At 40.4% G+C, this 23,635-nt stretch overlaps 1 protein-coding gene across 1 annotated transcript in view; it reads right to left on the reverse strand.

The window, feature by feature from the left end:
- The window catches only part of ntrk3b (neurotrophic tyrosine kinase, receptor, type 3b), a 112,075-nt gene that overhangs the window by 66,396 nt on the left and 22,044 nt on the right, over positions 1-23,635 (reverse strand). The gene's annotated exons all lie outside the window — the stretch shown is intronic.

Raw genomic sequence — 23,635 nt, forward strand, 5'->3', positions numbered from 1 at the left:
CTGGAGCGAACTCTGGGGCCTGGGCCGACATTGGAGTGAGCTCTGGAGGAGCAGTCACTTGAGGGCGCTCTAGAGGGCGCTAAAGAGGAGCGGGCATTGGAGTGAGCTTTGGGGTGGAAGGCTCGCCGCATTAATGTTCGTGGTGTTTGCCATATAACTGTTCATTGGGCTGGCCATATTAACTGGCAGCGGCCTTTGATGAGCCGTGGATAGCGGCAGGTTTGACTCTGGAACTGGGCTGAGGACTATTTTGGAGTTTTGAAGGATTTGGGGCTGAGCAGGTGGTTCGAACCGATCGTGCGGTATGGGAGGGGGGTGGGGGGTTGTTGACTGGATGACGAGACTGAAACATTTCCCCCAGTTCTTCAACTTCATAATTGAAGTTTAAATAAATAACAAGATGAATCACCTCGATCAGACGATAAATTACATATGGGAGATCGCAGCAGATCATCTCGCCGTCCAGTCCCAGCTGAAAGCACGCACCAAGAGCGGCGTCGTGCCAGCTCAGCAGGTTCACAAGCTCGAGGAAATCCTCCACATACCGCTCCAACCTCCGACCAGCCTGTCGCAAACCCCACAGATTGTCCTCAGCAGTCATTTGTTTCGGTCCAGTATTCTGTCACACTTCTCTTGAACAGTGAACAAGGAGACAAGCAATTCTTCAAATAACACAGACTTTATTGATCCAAACACATAGGGAATGCTGGCAACGTAGAAAGACATTCAAGAGCAGATGCTGGACTAAACACAGGGAACACTATTTAATACACAGAACAGGATAATAGGAACACAAGACACACCTGGGATCAATAGAAATTACATGGAACACCTGGGATGAAATCAATCAAAATGAGGAGCAAAAACATACACAAAACACGGGACAGAGTCTGACACCTAATTCTTCTTTTTCATCTTTTAAATAAATGTGCTTTTTTAGTAAACTCATAAACCCCCTGCAGTTCCTAAAGTTTGGGAAACCTTGACATAATTACTGTTTAATGCACTGCATGTTGTCAGTGACAACAAATTGAATATATTTTATTTTTCTTTGCATTTTTTAATTCAATATGTTACAATATTATCTTATTTAATTCAATGAGATAAACAAATTAGTTCAAAAGTAATCAAAAAGTATATTATATTACCTAAAATGTGTACTGTAATGGATAATGGAACTTTTGTCACGTAATTTGGAATCAGTAATGGATTGCTATTAGCAAGTAATCCTCCCAGCTCCGATTATACTTAACAGTAGAATATATGCACAGTTTTTCTTGAAGCAAAAGGCATTTTATCTTAAATATCAGCTTTTTAAAATATTCATTAAAAGTTAGCAAGGGATCATTTATAAAATAATCTCTCAGGCAAGATTTGTCTGTAAAAAATAATAATACGTTTTTCTTACACTAGAGAAATGATCTTTATTTTCAGAAAGTCACAACATCTGAGAAGAAGAAAAAAAATCTCTGTAAACCTACAGACTTATCTAATTTGTCCAAGAATAGTTCTAGAAAGTTCAAATTGAGACTCAAGTAATTTTGCCCCATGACTCATCTGTTTTTGCTGCTGTGCCTTTCAGAAACACTTTGCTTTTTGTTGTGGGGTCCAAATATTTTTTAACCATCTTATCCAAAAGCCATGCACACTATAAAATTGCAACACAGTCTGAGCTGAAATATGCTGCATAAATGAATAGTCAGACTGAAATGATCAGGCACTTTGTTAAAAAATAACTTGAGTTGCTCGTTTCTAACACTGGGAGTGTTAAGAAGGGGTATGCAAGGTGACAGATGCTATACAGTTAGGAATAGCATAAGGTTTGGCTGACTTTTCCATATTTCCATATTTAGGAATAACATCTCTAGTGCTTTCTCCTTTTAAACTCACCATGACCGGACCAGCCAAATAAAAGTTCACCTAACGAACATTTGCTGAAAGTATATTTAACCTTAGGCCAACAGCTTGTTTCTTCATAAGAACTTGAATCACTTCACAAGACATTAATTGATGGATTATTGTGATGTTTTTATCAGGTGTTTGGACTCTCATTCTGATGGCACCCATTCACCTCATAGGATCAATTTGAGAGCAAGTGATAGAATGCTAAATTTCTCCAAATCTATTTAGATAAAGAAAGAAACTAATTTACATCTTGGATGCCCTAAATTGTGAGCACATTTTAATTTTAAGTGAACTTGTTTCAACAAGCACTGTTTCTGGGAAAGATGTTTTGAGTTGTAAAAGTTACAGTACATTTTCATAGTACATCAAACTAATTTCTTTCAAAAGATCAAGGAAAATGTGATTGCTCATCGTATGACCCCTTTAAGATAATGACAAACCTGTGAATTCAAAGCACTAGATGTCTATTCCTGTCTTTTAGACAGGAGATTTACTACAGTACAGTACAGCCCTTACACTGCTCTCATCTTCATTACTGCAACTCACTGTTGGCCAGCAGCCCAGTATGAGAAATAAAATGTCTGCAGCACATGGAGAATGCTGCAGCCCAGCTGATCCTAAACCAGGCCAGATATTCATATGTATTTCCTCTGCTATGAACCTGCTATTGATGCCTGGATCAAATTCAAAAAGCCCAACAATGCAATCGGTCCAGTGACATAGCCTGGTGGTTACTAGTGTACACTATTTTTAGTATTAAATTAAATACATTACATTTAGAATGGACATTTTATGCAATGCATTCTGGGATTGCTTTATTCTGAATGATCAAAAAACTGCTGCCATATAATTAGATTAAATTAAAGGTTTAGTTTCTTAAGGCTGTATAATTTTGTTGCATCTTACTTAGTATTTGGAACGGACTACTTTTTTAAAGAGAAATCCATTCCTTAATTCAGCAAGGATGCATTAAATTGATCAGAATTTACCATAAAGACTTCAACATATTACATTAACATATAACATTTACATCTACATTTATACTTATCAATGAATCCTGAAAAAAAAAAATGTTTAACAAAAATAATAATCAGCACAACTATTTTCAACACTGATAATAAAAGGTGATGTTTCTTGAGCAGCATATCAGCATATTAGAATGATTTCTGAAGGATGATGTGACACTGAAGACTGGAGTAATGGTGATGAAAACAAATGAACACTTTTTCTCCCCTGTTGTTGGTAGACCACAGCAGCAATTCCTGCAATTGAAACACTTTTATAAGTCTCACTAGATAAGAGAGTCTGCTAAATGCCTTCAATGTAAATCTAAATGTTTTGGTGTTTTGTGCAGAGCCACCTGCATATTTCAGGAGCTGCGCTTTTAAAAGGTCATCTTTCACCACTGTGAAGAAAAATGTCAGTGCAAATTGAACAAGGCGGATGGTAGTTAATGAATTAAGAAATAAATTAATTTGGCACCAGTTGTGCAGGAACCACACGGAATTTATCGAAAAAATGAAAAATGTATCAGTCTAAGAGAGAGATGCAGAAATAGTCAGGCCTAAGAACATTAGCATTTTCCAATTCTGCACTCCCAAACATATGCAAAATAAAAATTTCTGTCTGTTTCACTGAAAAGCATTGATCTCAGACTGTCACATAGTCATTTGATGGAAAATTGCTGCAACAAATGCAAATTCAAATGTAAGATTTAAAGACTGGTAGTACAACTGTAATACCATGATCATGTACCACTGAGTAACATGTACTGTAAATATCAATATGGTAATCAACGTACTATACAGTCTATTAAAAGCTCTGAGCACACCATTATACTTTATCAGTGGAAAATACATCAATACAAGGATATACTTCTACAATATAATTCAGAACAAAATGAGACTGTATATAACCTCACAACAATCAGTGATATACAGAGGAAGTATATGAATCATCATAATGTGCTCACAGGCATTCTGCTCCTCGCTTCTGAAGCAACTGTTTATGTCTGGGTCAGTGAGGGTACAATTTAAATACTGCTCTTCCATCAGAGATTGAGAGGCATGCCAGTGTTTCAGTGGTAATAACAGGAACCACACATGTGGGAGTGGACCACTCTGCTGTGGCAAACTAATCTATATTTTTTTTTTTAGAAATTATGCAGTTTTATTATAACTTTTTAGGGCATCCCCCTAAAAGTCGACTGATCACAAAAAAAAAAAGAAAAATTCCATAGGCAAAGACTTCTTTACATGTCCGCTCAATTTAATTTTAACTTAGAGAAATGTGCGCTATTCAAGTGTGCAGAAGCTGAACAGTAGCTCGTTGATGGGCAGATGGCACTAGTGCGATCACCTGCAATTAAAATACTTTATTATAATTGTTAATTAAATTGCTCAAACAAGTAGAAACACATTTGATTATAAATTAAAAGTTTCCACTGATAGAAACACAGTAGACTTTAATGTTATCTATTTATTGTGAAAATTTGTTCCTGTCGCTTAGTGTTAGAGCAGCGCAATAGGTCATGGGTTCAATACCCAAGGAACACACTATAAGGCGCACCGGATTATAAGGCGCACCTTCAATTAATGGCCTATTTTAGAACTGTTTTCATATATAGGGCGCACCGGATTATAAGGCGCATAGAATAGAAGATACTGCAGTCAAAATTTTGACTGGGTTTGCGTTATGCATCCACTAGATGGAGCTGTGCTAAAGAGAATGTCAACATTTGATCCATTTATAAGGCGCTCCGGATTATAAAGGTGCATTTTTTTGAGAAAATTAAAGGCTTTTAAGTGCACCTTATAGTGTGGAAAATACAGTACTGATAAAAATAAATAAAATGAAAGTCGCTTTGTATAAACGTGTCTGCTAAATGCATAAATGTAAATTACTACATTTCCATATCAATCCATGTAAATTTTTACCGTGGACCAAAGCTCTGTCACTTTAATGCCTGTTTCACCCCGATTTACCCCTGATTTACACTGCACATGTCTGTGGCGCATTATGGCTCTGATGCGGCTACCAGAGCTGATTGCAGCCACTCTAGTCAGTGTTTGTGTTTACACCAGACACGCCACAGCACTTTTTTTAAAAAGCGTCCCAAAAGTGGCTCTCCACGCTGCTTCGCTAAAGATAGGCGCCTAGTCTATTTTTGAACACACACCACATCCAAACTGCACAACAAATACAAAATAGAATTTAAAAAATCATGTACATTTAAAAATAAACACCCTGTGCAGACTCCAAATCATATTTCACATGCTTATGCGTTGCATATTTTTTATGCACAAATGTTGATGGATTAAAGCTTTCATACTGCATGCGGTTGCGGTCCGTCAGTGTGTTCCAGGAGTGGTGCGTCTGCAGCAGTGCAGCGATCATTTATGAACGGAGTCTATTTTTGCTGTGCTGCACGTGCTGACAATTGTTTGCTGTAGAAATTAGCATGGATTGACACGAAAATGTAGTAATTTCACAATAAGTCGGGGAAGTCGTGGCCTAATGGTTAGAGAGTCAGACTCCCAATCGAAGGGTCGGACAGAATTGTGGGTGGGGGGAGTGCATGAACAGTTCTCTCTCTACCTTCAATAACACGACTTAGGTGCCCTTGAGCAAGGTATCGAACCCCCAACTGCTCCCCGGGTGCCGCAGCATAAATGGCTGCCCACTGCTCCGGGTGTGTGCTCACAGTGTGTGTGTGTGTGTTCACTGCTTTGTGTGTGTGTGCGCGCTTCGGATGGGTTAAATGCAGAGCACAAATTCTGAGTATGGGTCACCATACTTGGCTGAATGTCACTTCACTTTTTTTCACTTTCACTCATATATGGATACAACTAAAGTCTTCTGTGTTTCACAGGCTTTTTGGCTTAACAACTTAACAACTACCTTTACTGACTATTAATAAGCAGCAAATTAGTAGTTTATTGAGATAAAGTCATAGTTAATAGTTTGTTAATAGCGAGAACTTGATCTTAAAATAAAGTGACCAATATTTTTTATCAGTTATGCACTTATAATTAAATTATTTTAATCATGAGAGATGCAATACAACTTTAGGTTAAGGAAGCTGTAGTACGTAGGCTATCTTTTAAACAGTTTCTGCACAATTTATGATTCATTTGACAAGCTCTTTTTCCTCAGAAAGTGACCTTATAACATCTAGCCGGCAATACATCCAAATGAAGTTCTGTATTAAGTTCCTCAAATCAATCAGTCCATCACAAATAGGTTACTGTACAGACTGTGTAAGCACACATTGAGTCATAAACGGAGTGAAGGCGAGACACTGCAGGTGAATAGGGAAAAAAAAATATCTAATAGTTATCACCTTACTTACCCAGTTGATTGATTACATTGATTATTGCAAACATTTTTTGTATTGCAAGTTTTCAAAAATGTTATGTTTAAATATGCAAATGAGGCATTCTTTAATGAAATATGTGTTAATTTGCATACATTTCTAGTACAAAAATCTGAACACTAGATGAAGTCAGTTTCAAATTTTTTGTTTAATTTTTTTGACATATTAGAGTCAAATGTTTTTACAGAGGGAATTCTGGTTATCTTTTTTTGTCACTCCATAATTCAGAAAATACTTTGAACAGCCAGAAAACAATATATTTTCACAATTTTGGGGGGAATAAAATGTTGTATATAATCAAGGACAATATATATGAACAAATCCCTCTGTAAAAATCTTCAGAATACAGACAGGAATAAAAATGTCAAGTTTGGTGTGTGTACGTGCTACTGAAGTTGAGATTTATGGCTCAGTGTTGAAGAAAAAACTCATTTTGAGAAAACGGCCTTTAAAAATATGTATTGTAATTGAAATCTATTGACACAAACAGATAAAGTGCTATAAAAGAAACACTTAACAGTGTCTTTTGGATGTTTTCCTTCCACTAGTTTGAAAAAGCACTTTATGAAAAACCAAAAAGCCCAAAATCTCAAAATTGACAGGTGCTTGAAAAAACATTGTTTTTGCCTGCAGTGTCTCGCCTGAAGCTGTGCACATTTAAAGACTGGCTGAATATTTCTCTTGTTATCTAAAATTATTAAATAAAATCTGGACTGACATGATTTTCGCGGGGGGGGGGCAACAACAACCGGGAGCTTAATTGCTCAGCTCTGGTTCAAGGGCTGAGATGGAGTTCTGCCAGTGTCTGTTTTTGGCTTGGCTAGAGCTAACTTTTAAGAGTGTTGTTGTCAGATATGCAGCATGCCACCCACCCTGTTCAGTTTCCTCTCTCTTCACGAGGCTGAGTCATGCTGCTGTCTATTATTCATAACTGCAGATACCTGCTTTAAATTTAAAACACAGCTTACGAGCCCTAAAACGATCGGCCACTCCAATCTTGAATTTACGCTGATCGGAAATAGTTAAAGATTCTCTTTACTGTCAATGTCAGTATGGGGTGCACAGCATTTCTTTCATGGCAAAATTTTGGAAAACTTGGCAGTTTTTGCTCCATACATTGTTCTATTATGGCTGATCCTTGATTTATCTGGATTGTGATTAAAATGCAAATGATAGTTTTCTGTCATTTCAAATCGCTACAGATATTTTTTATTTAAGGTCAGTACAGCTTATAATAGAAATAATCATCTTGTTCATGTAATCTTTCATTTTTACCTGTTTCTTGCTTTAACAATGGAAAAAATTGCAGTCAGTATCGGAATTGGCCCATTTGCTTGCAAAATTAGAAAAATCATGAACGGTGCATACCTAATTATCATAATGCCCCACCAAACTCACTAATATGAAGACATTCAAAGGAATAAATGTTTTCAGACCTTATATGTAACAACAGGAACCACAATAGAAATATTTTCCCAGACACAAGTGGGTGCTGTTAACAGAATGTGTTATTTTCAAGTCAACACGCTCACGTTAATTACTGAGAAGTTACACAGAAAGGCACGCAAGTGCAATAATAGTTTAAAAAGGTTCATTTAATGACTTGTTTTGTGTAACTGCTGTCCAATTGCTCTTTGCTGGTAAAAAGCTTTTTTTTAAAAGACAGAATCTGTAAAATGTACCAGTGCAGTGTATACTAACATGAAATAATCGACTAATCTTATCAGCATTTGCACTCTCTGTGGCTCTAAAAAAAGGGAAAACAAAAAATTTACTTTCAATGTAACATATTGCAAGTCTCTGAACTAGAAAACTGAGAGGATTGCATTGCATGAGTTGCACTGCCCCGTAAATGGCTTTTCAAATACTGTCCCCTTTGATTGTCTGGCTCTGATGACGCTGGTTTTCAGTGATTGCCGGTGAGTAGAGGAAATAGATTCATGAGATGGGACATCATGCTTTCAGGCATAATCCTGGCAGGGGATGCTTGAAAAGAGAGGAAATATAAGCTCAGGTGGGGGTGGGGTGGGAGAAGGATGGATGGGGAACAAAAACACTTGGTATATGAAAGATCTGGTGCTACTGCAGCCAGACCAAATAAAGCATCACCTGTGTTTCAGTTGCTCCGGGTGTTCTCTGCACCCAGCAGGTGAAACTATCTCCCTGCTGTCTCCTTCAATAGCTCTCCTATTACACTCACAAATCCATTCAGAGTCTCATCAGCCATCACCAGTAGAAAAAGCATTGTCTATAAAAGTCATCTGTTCACTTTCCCCAAAGGCCTAAAAAGGAATCAACACTTTGCTAAAATGTGTTCTGCTTTTTTGGTGCTTGCGGTGGGAGGCAAGACCAAGGCTTCAGCAGCTTTTATAACTGGGTGTAAATAGGCTTTTTGCCCCTCCAACTTTTTATGTAATGGTCATAATTTAATAGCTTAGATTTGCTTAGCCAAAATGCAAACGAAAACACCAAAGCTTTAAGACCAAACAGAAACCTCTCCACATCCACAATGCAACTTAAGCAGCACCGATGCAAAACACTCAAACATCCTTCATACAGAAAAATTTATATAAAGAATTATTTTCTTTCTCTTGTTTTAAGCATAATTTATAATTCTGTGACGTTTAGGTTTAAAGCATTAAACATTTTGCAGAGGACGTAAGAATTCAAATATTTAAAATACTTTCTAAAAAAGGCTATAATTGTCATGATCTACACTCGGAGGAACGAGAGAGAAATGAGGAGTACAAGCAATAGTCTTTAATACAGGAAACAAAGGGGAATATCCACAATGGAAATGACAGGAACACACAAACGCAATGAGTAGACCCAACCAACACTGAACACAAAGGCAGAGACTTAAATACAAAGGATAATGGGGAAACACAGGTGACATCATTGGAACAAAAACTAATCGAGGACAGGAAAATGATCAGGTAAGAACAAAACAGGGACAGAAACTGGGGCAAAACACTATACACACAGTCCAGAATCCTGATATTAGGCCCTCTCCCAGAAGGCGCATCCTCCCGCCATAGAAACTATATGGGACCAGGTAGGAACTTGAGAGGCAGATCAGGAGGATGACTGACATCCAGGAGGGGGGCCGGCAGACAGAGTCCATGGGGAGCCAGGGAGGAGATAGGAGGTGCCAGGAGTTGGAGGAACCAAGCTGGACCCAGGCCACAGTCATTACTGGAGCCTACGGTGGACCCAACGGAGGGAGGAGCCATGCAGGAGGAATGGGCGCCGACTCCAAGGATCCGACCAACGGCAGAGGAGCAGGTGGTGGAGGAGCCCGAGGCAGAGACAGACAGCCAAAAAGCAAGGGTGATGCTGAGGAACCGGGGGGCCAGGTTGGAGACGAGGGCTCTAGTGACCGAGACGGAGGCAGAGATCTGGAGATCCACAGCGGAGCTGGAGCGACTGAGGACCAAGATGGAGCTGGCACTAGGAAGGAGTCTAACAGAGACAGTGGGATGGAGCAATGAGGTTCACCCAGAGGAGCAGATTCCAGAGGCAATGGTGGGTCAACGCCAGTCCAAGCCAGAGGGATTAGGGAGCCCAGTGGAGCTGTTGGATCGATGGGCGTTGGTGGAGGTGAGGGAGCTAGGATTCGAGGTGGAGCTGTTGGTCCTACTGGCTGAGGTACTTTAGAGTCCGGGCCTTGGAGACTGGAGGCAGAGGTGAGGGATTCTCCAGCCATGGTGACAATGGAGGATGGCAGACCCACGGAGCTCACACCGTATAGATGGTGGGCTGAGGGCGAGCAGAGGGGCTGACAGAAGAGGTGGGAGGGTGGGCATTTGTGAGCCTCTGGGCTTTCAGGGCTAAACTCAGGTTTGGGAGGCCCCTCTGGGCTGGACAAGGGAACAGGACCCCTCTCCAGGCAGGACGTGGGAACCGCAGCCCACTCTGGGCTGGACATTGAAACAGGGGTGACAAAGGCATCCAAGGAAGGAGGGAGTAGAGGAAGCAGGTCATCCTCCCAATCATTTAGGTCTTTTTCCCACCTCTCCTCTACCAAGTGGTGGTGAAGTCTTCAAGGACCATCTTCAGACACATAACCCGGGTAGCTGGTGTTGTTAGCAAACAAGAGGAACAGTCTTGTTTGTCCTCAAGAGATCTGTCCCCCTGCTCCAGCAGGAGGAGGAGGTATTTGGGACGGGTGAAGGCATCCATGAGGGAAACACTAAGGAAAAAATGGAAACAAAAATGGAGGGGAGACACGGAGGTTACTGTCTTTTGGTCGGGTCTTCTGTCATGATCTGTGCTTGGAGGAACAAGATGGAAACGTGGAGTACAAGCAATAGACCTTAATCCAGGAAACAGTGGAATACCCACAATTAAAAAAGTCAGGAACACAATGAGTAGACCAGACCAACACTGAATGCAAAGGCAGAGACTTAAATACAAAGGATAATGGGGAAACACAGGAGGTATCTATGGAACATAATCAAACTAAACAAGGAGAGCACCATGACCAAATAAGGACAAACAGGAACAGAAACCGAGGCAAAATATGACACAATAATATCATAATAACAATTTTGATTCTCACATATTTATTTTGCTCTAAGTATGTTTAGATATTTTTACAGGAATACAAGACAATTGTACTGTATAAAAAAGAGAGTTTTTTATTTATTTATTTTCAGTGTAAGCAGCTTTTTAGAAAATAATTTAAATGTATAACTATTGGGCCAATGTCACCTAAATAATATTAATGAGCCATGCTAACAAGGACTGGTACATGTTATAGATTGTTCCCACACTCTGGACAAAAGCTTTCATTTTAGATCACTGTAACGGCACACATCACAACAGTTATATTAGCAAGAAAGAAAAAGTTCACTTTAAAATGTTCCTCTTGTTTGTAATATGTCCGGCTCTGTATTTATTTATTTATTTATTTTACACCAAGAATGCATTAAGGGTGTACTCACACTAGCCAGTTTGAACCGTGCCCGAGTGCGTTTGACCACCAAAGCGTGGTTCGTTTTGACTAGTGTGAGTGCTCCAAATCGTGCCCGGGCGCGGCTCGATTAGCTGGCCCTGGCCCGCTTGGAAGAGGTGGGCCAGGGCACGGTTCAGTTGGACTCGGGCACGGTTCGCATGCAGTGTGAGCGCTAACCGTGCCGGAGCACGGAAAAGGACGCGTTGCGTCACGGTTTTGCGACGCTCCAAAACCAACATGGCAGGGAAAGGGTCGCTTTGGTCTACGGCAGAGGTGCAAAACGCATAAAAACTAAAAACTGCAAAGTCCTTGCTGCACTTCAGCTGGTACCTTGCAAACATCCTCATACGAGCAGCATGATTATGTGAAAATTTCCGCGCCACTAAGGCGCCACATCTGTTTAACAACAGGCTGTGGACCAAACAACACAAAATTATCCACAAAGAAAACAGAGCGATGCACTCCATTGTGTTCAGAGAGTGCCGCTCTTCCTGTTTATCCCGAAACCGTCGCACCATAATGACGTAAGCGTGCTCCGGTACGAATGCTGAAACCCTATATGTGAGTGCAGGCCAGAGGGGGAGTGGGGAGGGGGGACAATCGTACTCGGGCCCGGTTCATGCCAACCGTGCCTAGTGTGAGTACACCCTAAATTAACTGCCATTAAGTACACTGAAGGCTTAAGTAGTGATACTGAAAATTCAACTTTGTATCACAGGAATAAATTACATATTAAAATATATTAAAATATAAAACTGTTATTTTAAACTTTAACAATATTTTAAAATATAACAGGTTTTTACAGTATTTTTATCAAATAAATGCAGCCACGGTGAGCATTAAGAAACTAAAAACATTTAAAAAATCATATCAATTCCAAACTTTGAACGGTTTCTGGCAGTTGATTCTTTTCATAGCCTGGTCTATACTGTTATACAGCCCAAACCTATTTTATATCTTCAAAAGCACTGATAAGGGCAAAGCTTGTGAGGACATATACTAGAGGGTCCCGTGAATGACAGAGGTGTGAGGGGCACTAATGAATGCTGAACTGTCACTGTGCCCAGGCCTGGCAGAATGCCGGCAAAGCTGTCATCCACGGAGTCACCGTGCCCTGGCACCTGGGCCCGCCACCTTCAGCTGCTCTGATGAGTTGAGAGACAGGGGCAGATGGCAGTGTTGAACTAGCACAGGGTTACGGTGTTTGGAGCAAAGCTGCACGCCCCTGCAAAACTCAATCAGTGGGCTACCTTGATCTGGTCTATCGGCTAGAGATTTGGTTTTCCTCACATAATTGGACACACTATACAGTGAGATCAACCAGAAGTATGGAAAGAGATCCTTTACACTATACTATCATGTTAATTAAGGCTGCTTATTTGTTCAAAATACAATAAAACAGTAATATTGAGAAATGTTATTACAATTTAACTGTTACATTGTTTTCTGTTTGAATATATTTTAAAATGTAATTGATTCCTGTGATGCAAAGCTGAATTTTCAGCTTCATTACTCCAGTCTCATAATCCTTCAGAAATCAATATGTTGATTTGTTGCTCAAGACAAATTTATTATTATTATCAAAGTCTAAAAAAGTTCTGTTCTTTTTCCAAAATTCTTTAAAAAAGTAGCTATTCTTCCAATTTTTTTTCCTATAGAAAAATAGAAAGCTCAAAAAAGCTGTATTTTCTTGTAACCTTACACGTCTTTACTGGCTCTTTTCATCAATGTATTGTATCTTTTATTAAATTGATAAAAGTACTAAGTTCTTTAATAATAACTGTGTGTATACAATAATACATGAGAATTTATAGAGTATATGTATACATATATATAGTGTGCTATGTTGCTTGGCACTTTAAACAGCATATAGTTATGCTAATGTTCTACATTCATCAATTATTAAAAAAATGTAATGTTTATTTTTATGATTAACAGTAAGGGATTTCACCACAGTAAAGGCTTAATCATGGTAGAGTTGGGAAAAATATTAATGGTAAAATTTCCAGGTCTGGATTTTTTAATTGCCAAAAAATGTTTTCATACTTGCCAAAGGTAATGACTGAAAAGTAGTTTGGCCAATAGTGTGCAGACATTTTACATAATTGACCAGTGCAAGAAGGTGGAATCTAAAGAGAACAGTCAAAGCAATATGAATACACATACATATAATGTAGGTCTATGTAGAGCATCTCAACAGGTGAAAAAAAAAAAAGCCAAAGCCTGGACATTTTAGGCAATTTATTCTGGCCAGAACATGTCCAGGAAAAGAGGATGTATGGTAGTCACCCTAAGAAAAATCACTGTAAAGGCTTCTCGTGACTTACTGTCTGGCACAAAAAGAAATGGATAAAATAAAAAATAAAAAGAAAGAAAGAAAAGAAAAAAATTATAGCCAGCTGTGGACTCTAAAGGATGGACTGAATAGTGGTGGGATATAAAACGAAATCACACTGGCCACAAAGTTTCCTCTTTTAGTTATTAGCATCATTTCTGCCAAGCTGACTGATATAGCAAAAAAAAAAAAGAGATTTTTGGTAATGCCAGTGTCCTACTGTCTGGAGGCCTAACCTGACAGGAGAGGCTTCTGTGGGTTTAAATTAGATCAGTCAGATACAAGCACGGCGTGAGCATAATATTGTGCATGAAACCTGTGCTTGTACAGTACCGCATGCTGCAAATAAATCCAATACTAGTACTTTTAGATTTAACTCAATCATACTATGTGTGCAAAATTCCTTCATATTTATTAATTTATTACAAGTAGTTTTATAATTAAAGGAGGGAAAATCTAAATTTTAAAGTGCAACCAGTAAACTTGCAGGTCATAATGGTTCATGCATATTTCTTCAGCTTACATTTATATTTAAACATCAGTTTTAGACTTAACTTTTTTATTTATTTCTCAAGTTTCAGCTTGCATATCCAGGAAATTATTCAGAAACAGGGAAGACGAAAGCAGCTGCAGTCTGCAATTAGATAAAAACATGTTTCCTTCTTACTGTATATAGGGAGAGAAAAGTCTCGGTTACATATGGTAACCCTCGTTCCCTGAAGGAGGGTACGGAGACGTCACGTCAGTGACAGACAAATTGGGATATCACTTCGATAGACCAATCTACTTCGACTATAACTAAAAGAGTCAATGCACATCGGCATGAAATTATTGCATCCAGCTGCTGCTGATCACTGCGTGAGTATAATAAGGCAACAGGTGCAATGCATTCCAGGTTTTCGCTTCAGAGCCGAGCCGGTGACCTGGCCGCTCAGTACTGGTACAACAACCGTGGTGATGGGACGTGACGTCTCCTTTCCCTCCTTCATGGAACAAGGGTTACCTTGCGTAACCGAGATGTTCCCTTCCTTCGGTCACTCTCGACATCACGTTGGGGACCAGCGAATTGGGATCCCTACCAAAACGTACCTGTTCCACTGGGAACAGGGACACTGGGGAAACCCCATCCTTCCCGAAGGAGTTTTCGGAAGCAAATACACATATAGCATCCATTTCGGTGTATATGGAGAAATTGTAGATGATTGTAACCCTCTTGGGAAGGCAGAAGTCTGCTGGGGAAAAACGGGCTCTCATGGACTATACATACAAGTACCCCTTAGGTCTCAATATGGAACACAGCCTTCCACGGTTCTCACAGATTCATCATGAAGGTCTGGCGCCGGAGGTTCTCTACAGTACAGACACTCAGCAGTTTTAGCAAACCGACACTAACCGGGGCCTCTCAGTGCCACTACCCTTTTGAGGTGAGAACACAGGAGGATACTGGCTCTACACGAAGGCTATAGAACCTAGAGAACATGTTAGGGGTCACCCAGCCCGCAGCTCTACAAATATCTGTCGTTCGGCTCTGAAGCAAAAAGCTGGTATGCATTACACCTACTGCCTTAATATACTCATGCTGTGATCAGCTGCAACTGGATGCAATAATTGCATGCCAATGTGCATTGGCTCGTTTAGTTTACACTCAAGTAGATTGGTCTATCGCAGCGATATCCCAATTCGTCGGTCACCAACATGTCAAGAGCGACTGACTGAAAGGGAACTCACAGTTACTGCGGGGGAAAAAACTAAAATGGAAATAAAAATGTAATTATGTGTGCAAATTTGCAGCACTGAACCAGATATGTAAACAACTTAGCTCACTGCCTGAAAGATCTCAGAAGCAACAACTTGAATAAATGTCACTGTGAGTTAAGTTTTTGTTCACATTTTTCTGCTATTATATAAAAAGCCACCCAACTGTGTTGAGTACACCAACAAACTTTCTTTTTTTTCATCATCTGGGATGAAACGCATACTGTTCTATGCTGCAGAATCAACTATCAGCTGTTGTTGAGAAAGCAGGCTAAAGCAAGATGACCCCAACAGTGAGTGGACAGGGTGTGAATGGAAGACATCTTCCCACAATCCCCCGGAGTTTGAGCCGACAGTGATGAGCTTGAGCTCGCAGCTGTGATAAAACACTTCGGACTAGACTGAGTGACAGCGGCTTGGAGAGGCTGTCTTTACCTGTGTACACATGGTGTCAGGCCCAGAGCATGTAACTGTCTGTCAAAACCTAAGCTGCTGACTGAGCGAAGCACGTGAGCTGGGGTGGATCAATACACCCTAATCTTATTTAAAGTACAGAAATCTTACGGGGAAAATTTTATATTAGTTTAAGCCTGCAGAGAAAACGATATGACTTGTGTGTCATATATATGCCATATTGCAATTATAGTGACTCACTATAGATCATCTTTGGCTCTCACTGACAGATTTCGGCATGAAAGCTACCTGGGAAAGGGGAACTATACTCTTGTGATAAGAAAAATAAAATAATAAATCTAATATTTATTAAATGCTATTTTTTATTATTATAAAGGCTCATTATGAATTCATCAGGTTGAAAAAAAATCTTAACCCTTTAACTGCCCCACCAAGAAAAAAGCATTTGAAAAAAATTTTGTTTGCATTTCTTATCTCCTTATGTCATTAGTTACCACACTCAATGTATTTTTTTTCAACACGTCCCATAATTTTTAAAATATCGGCCTCTACCAAATGGTTGATATGTCACTTTATGGCAAAAGTACCGGAATTCATACACATACTATGGAAATCAGAAAATATGAACTATAATGAATGATCAGAAAGTTATATTTCTCAGCAAATAGTACATTCTGACAGCAGAAAGGATTATCTGAAAACATTAGCTTAGCTTTTCTACGTTTACCATGAAGTGACAAATCAACCATTTGGTTGAGCAGGCAGTTAAGGGGATAAAATACGACTTCCCATATCAGCTTAGGCCCACCTAGTTCGGGGAAAATGCATTCACCCTTCAGGCCATCCAAGATGTGGAAAGGTTTGTAGACCATCAATAATAAAATACAGTATAACTCAATTCTCAGACCAATGATTCAATATTTGAAAACTGTTCTGCATAGTCACAGTAGAACATTTATTTCTTTTCATAAAGAAGCTCTACGTAAGATGCACAAGATCCCAAGACATTCTGCCATTTATCATTAAATTATGAAGTACTTCTTAATGGATAATTTATTCATGGAATGAAACCTAGATGGGACGTTTAACAAAAAGGAAGTCAAACAACTCTTGACACTTTTTCTTTTTTTCATTAAAAAGGCACAGTATTAAATACAAGATAAAAGGGGTAAAAATTACGTTAATGATTTTAATTCTTTATGATAACACTTTTTAAAGATGCTAAGGTCCTGAACAATGTAAACTTAATCTTAAAAAAAAAAAAAAATTAACACTGATTTTAAAAAATGAGTGATACTGTATAATGCCTTTACTGTTTTGAAACCACAAAGAAAGACAGGATGCTTCCCAAGCGGTGTAACAAACAAAGTGTAGCATTCAACCGCTAGCAAAAGCAGCAATTAATCCAAGCAGAGTATGACCCCTCTGAATTCCTGCTCTGTACCCAACCACAGCTATTAGCTTATCACCCGCAAAGGCTAATCTTACTGAGATGTTTGGAAAGCTTTCACAGCCTCTAAAATCTTCCTACTTTGCTACATCCAAATCTGTGGGCAGCTTACAGTTTGTTTACTGGCCATCTCACGCACATTTTGCACAAAAATGGCAGAAGCTGCAAAATCACCAGTTCCAACATCCAACATGCGATACATGACTTCTGGGAGTCAGGTGGTGTGCCAGTCACTGGAAACAAACAATGTTCACGGCCATTACAGCTTTCAGTCTTTAAAGGGTTAGTTAATCGAAAAATCTAAATTATGTCACTAATAACTCACCCTCATGTCATTCCAAACCCGTGAGACCTCCGTTTATTTTCGGAACAAAGTTTAAGATATTGAAGATGAACACCGAGCCGAGCCAGATAATGAACGAAAGATTGACTCATCGGTTTTTGGATCACCAGTAGTTCTTTTGCGCTCGACATAATGGCGTCATTGGCGATGATTGCCCTTCATTCAAGCCTTTCGGTTTACCTGGGCTAACATTAGCACAGAATCAGTTCAGATTCAATCACCCTGTTATGTGGAGGGGTAGGGAGGAACTCAAGTGCAGACAGGATTTACTGAACACAAGATTTATTGTACAAAAAGGGGAAAACAAAACCCACGAGGGGGAAAACAAGGACTAGGGTAGACACTGAATAACTCTATTAAACACAATAAACAAGGTAAACAAAGACTCTGAACACTAACTACTAACAAACACTCACAATAGTACAACGACTTCTTTGAGGGGTTACAAGGACACGATATCTCAGGAGGCTGACAGGTAGGAACACATAAGTAGAATAGTTTTGAGGAAACAATGAACCGACAAAAGACAGAGCACACTAGGAGATCTAAATAGGGGAACTAATCAAGACACGACAGGTGGCACAGATAGGACAATCACGACAGGACTAGGATAACAAGGGGGGCGGGGCAAGGGAACGAGACAACACAAGCACATGGCCCAAAGACAAGGCCATGTGCTTGTACACAAAACACGGGTCTGTCATGATCCTGCCTCTAGACTAGAGAAAAGTCAGGACATGATGGCAGGACCATGACAGAACCCCTCCCTTAAGGAGCGGCTTCCAGACGCTCCCTAAGGGAACATCAAACGCGGGACATGACTGACTGGGATAGAGACAAAAACCAACACGACATGACAAATAGTAATAAGGGCAAACATGAAAACACAACTATAGGGTTAGGGTGGCATATAAAAAAAAACAAACAGGGAAGGGGAGGAGGCGGGACCACAAAGTTCATGGGGGACAGACCAGGGTGGGTGGGTGGGGCAGGAGTCTTAGGAGGACGGGACGAAGGCTGACAACGAGGGGTTCGGGCAGGTCGGGGAGGTCTAGGGTGGGGAGTGGTCTCAGGACCATTAACAACAGAGGACATGACAGGAGAACTCACGTGACACGGGGAAATACCTACTGGACACGGGGAAACACCTACTGGACACGGGGGGACAACATCTACTGGACACGGGGGGGCAACATTCACGGGACACGGGGCAACACATGACTACATCGGCAGGACAAGGGGCAACACTCACGGGACACGGGGAGACAACGGCAGGACACTCTGGATTTCTGAGGACAGGGTCTGGGGACAAGACAGGACTGGTGGGGATTTCCAGGATCTGGACAAGACGGGACAAATAATCAGACAAGGCTTTGGCGGCTATAATAACCGGCATCTCCTTACGAGATGAGACAGACTGTATCAAAGTTTCTGCTGCAGAGTCGGCCGCGGCTCTCTCCTCCGCCCTCACGACAGCAGACTTGAAAACTGTTCTCTTATTCACTGGCTCGAGCACGCCAGCGCTCTCTGCTGCTGGCTCGGGCACGCTCTCCGCTGCCGGCTCGGGCACGCCAGCGCTCTCCGCTGCCGGCTCGGGCACGCCAGCGCTCTCCGCTGCCGGCTCGGGCACGCCAGCGCTCACCGCTGCCGGCTCGGGCACGCCAGCGCTCACCGCTGCTGGCTCGGGCACGCCAGCGCTCACCGCTGCTGGCACGGGCACGCCAGCTCTCACCGCTGCTGGCTCGGGCACGCCAGCGCTCTCCGCTGCTGGCACGGGCACGCCAGCTCTCACCGCTGCTGGCTCGGGCACGCCAGCGCTCACCGCCGCTGGCTCAGGAGACCTCGCCGACTCAGGAGGAGACAGGGTCACAGGACCGGCAGGCCCCTTCTTCTTCCTCTTCCTCCTTGGCCGCGGTGCAGAGGCCACAGCTGGGTCGGAGGCGGGTTGGGGGAGTTTGGTCTCGGGCAGGGCAGACTCGGTCGCCGAAGACTCTGAAGCTGACTCCCACGACAATCGTCTCCCACGCTTCCTGGGGAGACTGATGGCTGTGGAAGGCGCCTCAGGACTCTGGGAGGGATCTGCCTGTTCCCCCAGTGTAGTAACTGCCAGGAGATGACCCTCTGGGATCACTGGCAGCTGGGTCGATGGTGGGGACCTCTGGGGGGAGGCCTGTGGCTCCTCCTGGGAGAACTTCTCCCACAGCCGGGCATAATTGTGGAGGATCCATTCCCCCTCGGGCGAGTATGGGAGGGTGACCCGCTTCCTGTCGGTGGGGGATGACATCCAACATTGACGACGAAACTCCAACTGGGATTGAGGAGTGGAGGACATCCTGTCTGCTGAGTTCCTATTTGGTCGGTTCATTCTGTTATGTGGAGGGGTAGGGAGGAACTCAAGTGCAGACAGGATTTACTGAACACAAGATTTATTGTACAAAAAGGGGAAAACAAAACCCACGAGGGGGAAAACAAGGACTAGGGTAGACACTGAATAACTCTATTAAACACAATAAACAAGGTAAACAAAGACTCTGAACACTAACTACTAACAAACACTCACAATAGTACAACGACTTCTTTGAGGGGTTACAAGGACACGATATCTCAGGAGGCTGACAGGTAGGAACACATAAGTAGAATAGTTTTGAGGAAACAATGAACCGACAAAAGACAGAGCACACTAGGAGATCTAAATAGGGGAACTAATCAAGACACGACAGGTGGCACAGATAGGACAATCACGACAGGACTAGGATAACAAGGGGGGCGGGGCAAGGGAACGAGACAACACAAGCACATGGCCCAAAGACAAGGCCATGTGCTTGTACACAAAACACGGGTCTGTCATGATCCTGCCTCTAGACTAGAGAAAAGTCAGGACATGATGGCAGGACCATGACACACCCAAAGAATCAGTTCGGTTCAGATGCTTTGTGTGTCAGTCTGCTACACACTGAATCACACATGCGCAGTATCATCAGCTCCTCGGTTCACGAATCTGACACGTCTGACAGAAACGGTTCTTGACTCGAGAACGAGTCATTATCTGGCTTGGCTCGGTGTTCATCTTCAGTTCTCTCTTCACAGCAGTTCAGTCAGTGTACTGCTCGAGTAAATGAATTACTCCGGGATATTGGTTTGTTTTAACTCAGAGGGAGTATCAGCCACATTAAAAAAGTTAACAGCTTAAGTCATTTGTGGATTAATGCGTATAGGAAATGCGAACTGTTTAAAACTATTCAGTTTGATTTGGTGAACTGATTCAAAAAGATCTGGTTACATCAAATGATTTGTTCGCAAACCGGATATCACAAACTGCTTTGTTTTGAACTCTCTCACAACAGACATGGAAGAGAAGACAATGCTGAATAAAGTCGTAGTTTTTGCTATTTTTGGACCAAAATGTATTTTCGATGCTTCAAAAAATTCTAACTGACCCTCTGATGTCACATGGACTACTTTGATGATGTTTTTCTTACCTGTCGGGACATGGACAGTATACCGTACACACAGCTTCAATGGAGGGACTGAGAGCTCTCGGACTAAATCTAAAATATCTTAAACTGTGTTCCGAGGTCTCACGGGTTTGGAACGACATGAGGGTTAGTTATTAATGACATAATTTTGATTTTTCAATGAACTAACCCTTTAACTAATGATAGAGCCCTAAGTGTCCATACATTTTAAAGAAAACCCTCCATGTTATCACTTTATATAATTTACGGCTGCAGTGTTTGAGAAAATAGCAGCTCAGGTTTGTGAAATGCGCTGTAACATGCATGGACCGTTGTTTCGATGAACAATACATGTTGCATCTGCAAAATGGAGTCTTGACTAGTCTGACTAAAACATTTAGGGCCAAAAAATCTCTGGTGAGTCAACAGAAGTGTTGGGATAGAGTAAAGTGATCTGCCAGAAGAAACAACAAATGAGTAAGACCACAAAACAAAACAAAAAACACAGGCATCACTGGGCAGAAGCTTTTAAGATCAGTGTGCGATCTCAGGGGTTTTATACTAAAAATAACGGTACTTGAGAGTACTGATTTTGAGGTAATTTTATTTATAGTCACTCATATAAATATATAAAGCATAATAAAATAGATTCTAATATGATACAGTTGTTCTTATTACCATTTTTATTTTTTTTACTTGTAGTCCTTCCGGAAATAGCTATTTCATCATGAATAAAACTGACATAACATCCTTCTTTCTATATCCTCTAATGAATAAGTCACTTTATTTTAATCCTATACAAATCAAAGGATCAAAATCAGGATCGAAATCTGGAAAAGGTATTTTTTGTCCTTACAACCTAAACCACTTCTTTTACTTTTTATATTCCATAATGCATGTTATATTTAGAATATGCAGGCTAATCATCTTTCCAAGGCAGCTAATGCATCTAGCTGTCCTATTAACTCCGTCTACAGTAACTGTTCTTTGTGTTATTGGCTCCAGAGTGCTTAGCATGATAATTAGTTCAGGGAGAACTGTATATATCCAATGAATTACATCCAGACTTAAATGTGATTAAAATGCATGTTTATAGCTAAAGTGAAAAAAACTTGAAACTTAGAATAGGTCATTTTAGATTCACTGAATAAATGCAATACATACATTCAGTTTGTATTTCCACATGAATGAAGCATCAACAAACATTTATTTAAATAATGTTTTATGCATTAAAAAAGCTAAAATAACCTCAACCCACCCCCCACAAAAAAAGAAAACTACAACAACAAAAAAGATAAAATATTAATATTCACAAAATCGGTTCCCTGTACTGTATAGCAATGTCATTGTATCACAAATCTAGATGTATCCTGTACTTCACATAACCCATATTTGTAAAAAAGGACAGTATGTACTAGACTGTAAATATGGTATGATGAAACATCACCAACAAAATATCACCAACAAAAAGCATTTAGACTATTATAATATTACAATATGTCTAGCTGTATTCCACACATAAGATCACTCAACCCTACAGTGAAGTCATTTGTTAGAAATACTCTTGTGCCGATCTGAGTCATGTTCAAATGAACACATAATATTTGGCCCTAATTGAATGGGATGTCAGAAGAGGGGGTTCGTTGAGGAAAGTGACATTTTGGGAAAGAATAATCACGTAGAGGAGAAGCACTTAATGAGGAAGCGACTTTCCACCCTCCCAAGAGGATATGACCTTTCCTCCTTCTTACAATGGGCCCTTCAAATTTATTAGGCTCCTGTTGATATGTGGGCTGTGGAGACACAACGTCTGGCCACCCAGACTGTGCTCCGTCTTTTAAAACACAGGACGTTTAGGACGCATAAAAACCAAAAGGTTCATTCAAATCAATGTGTGGAATTAACAAGCGGGTTTCTTTGGGAGCTGGGGGATTCATTGTAATGGAAATTCGGTTGAGATTAAGGAGCGTGCTATCAGTCAAACAAAAATATATCAACCACTTATATATTCTTGTTATTGCAAGTTATTTCATAAAAGGTCATATCTTATCCCAAAACCCGAAGTGAAAAATTAAGGGACTGCCAATTGTTTCAAAATAATCTCTTCATAAAAGTAATAAACATTTTAACGGTACTAAAATCAGCTTAATTTTCCTAATGCAAAATATATATTTTTTATCTATTTCACATAATAGTTTTTATTACATTTTATTAGCATTGATGGTTCCATGAAGAACCTTTAACATCCATGTAACCTTTCCATTGCATAAATGGTGCTTAATAGTGGACAAATGTTCTTTAAATTATTAAAATGTTATTAAGACTAAGAAATTATTAGAATTTATTTTAGAATTGTTCACTGTAAGGTTCTTTGTTGAAATCAAAATGGTTTTTCAATGGCATTGCCGAGAACCCCCCCTTTTGAAACCTTTATTTTTAAGAGTGTATATAACTCTAAAATTATATATATATATATATATATATATATATAGAGAGAGAGAGAGAGAGAGAGAGAGAGATTTATTCATCCACTGAATACTGTATGTTTGTTTATTAAGAGAAACTCAATCTTATCAGAGTCAAGGAGGTCTAACATCTCAGTAGTTGTACTGTACTTAACTTACTCCACATGGCCTTAATCAATGT

Source organism: Carassius gibelio, chromosome B7 (genome assembly GCF_023724105.1).
Source record: "Carassius gibelio isolate Cgi1373 ecotype wild population from Czech Republic chromosome B7, carGib1.2-hapl.c, whole genome shotgun sequence".
NCBI classification, from domain to species: Eukaryota; Metazoa; Chordata; class Actinopteri; order Cypriniformes; family Cyprinidae; genus Carassius; species Carassius gibelio.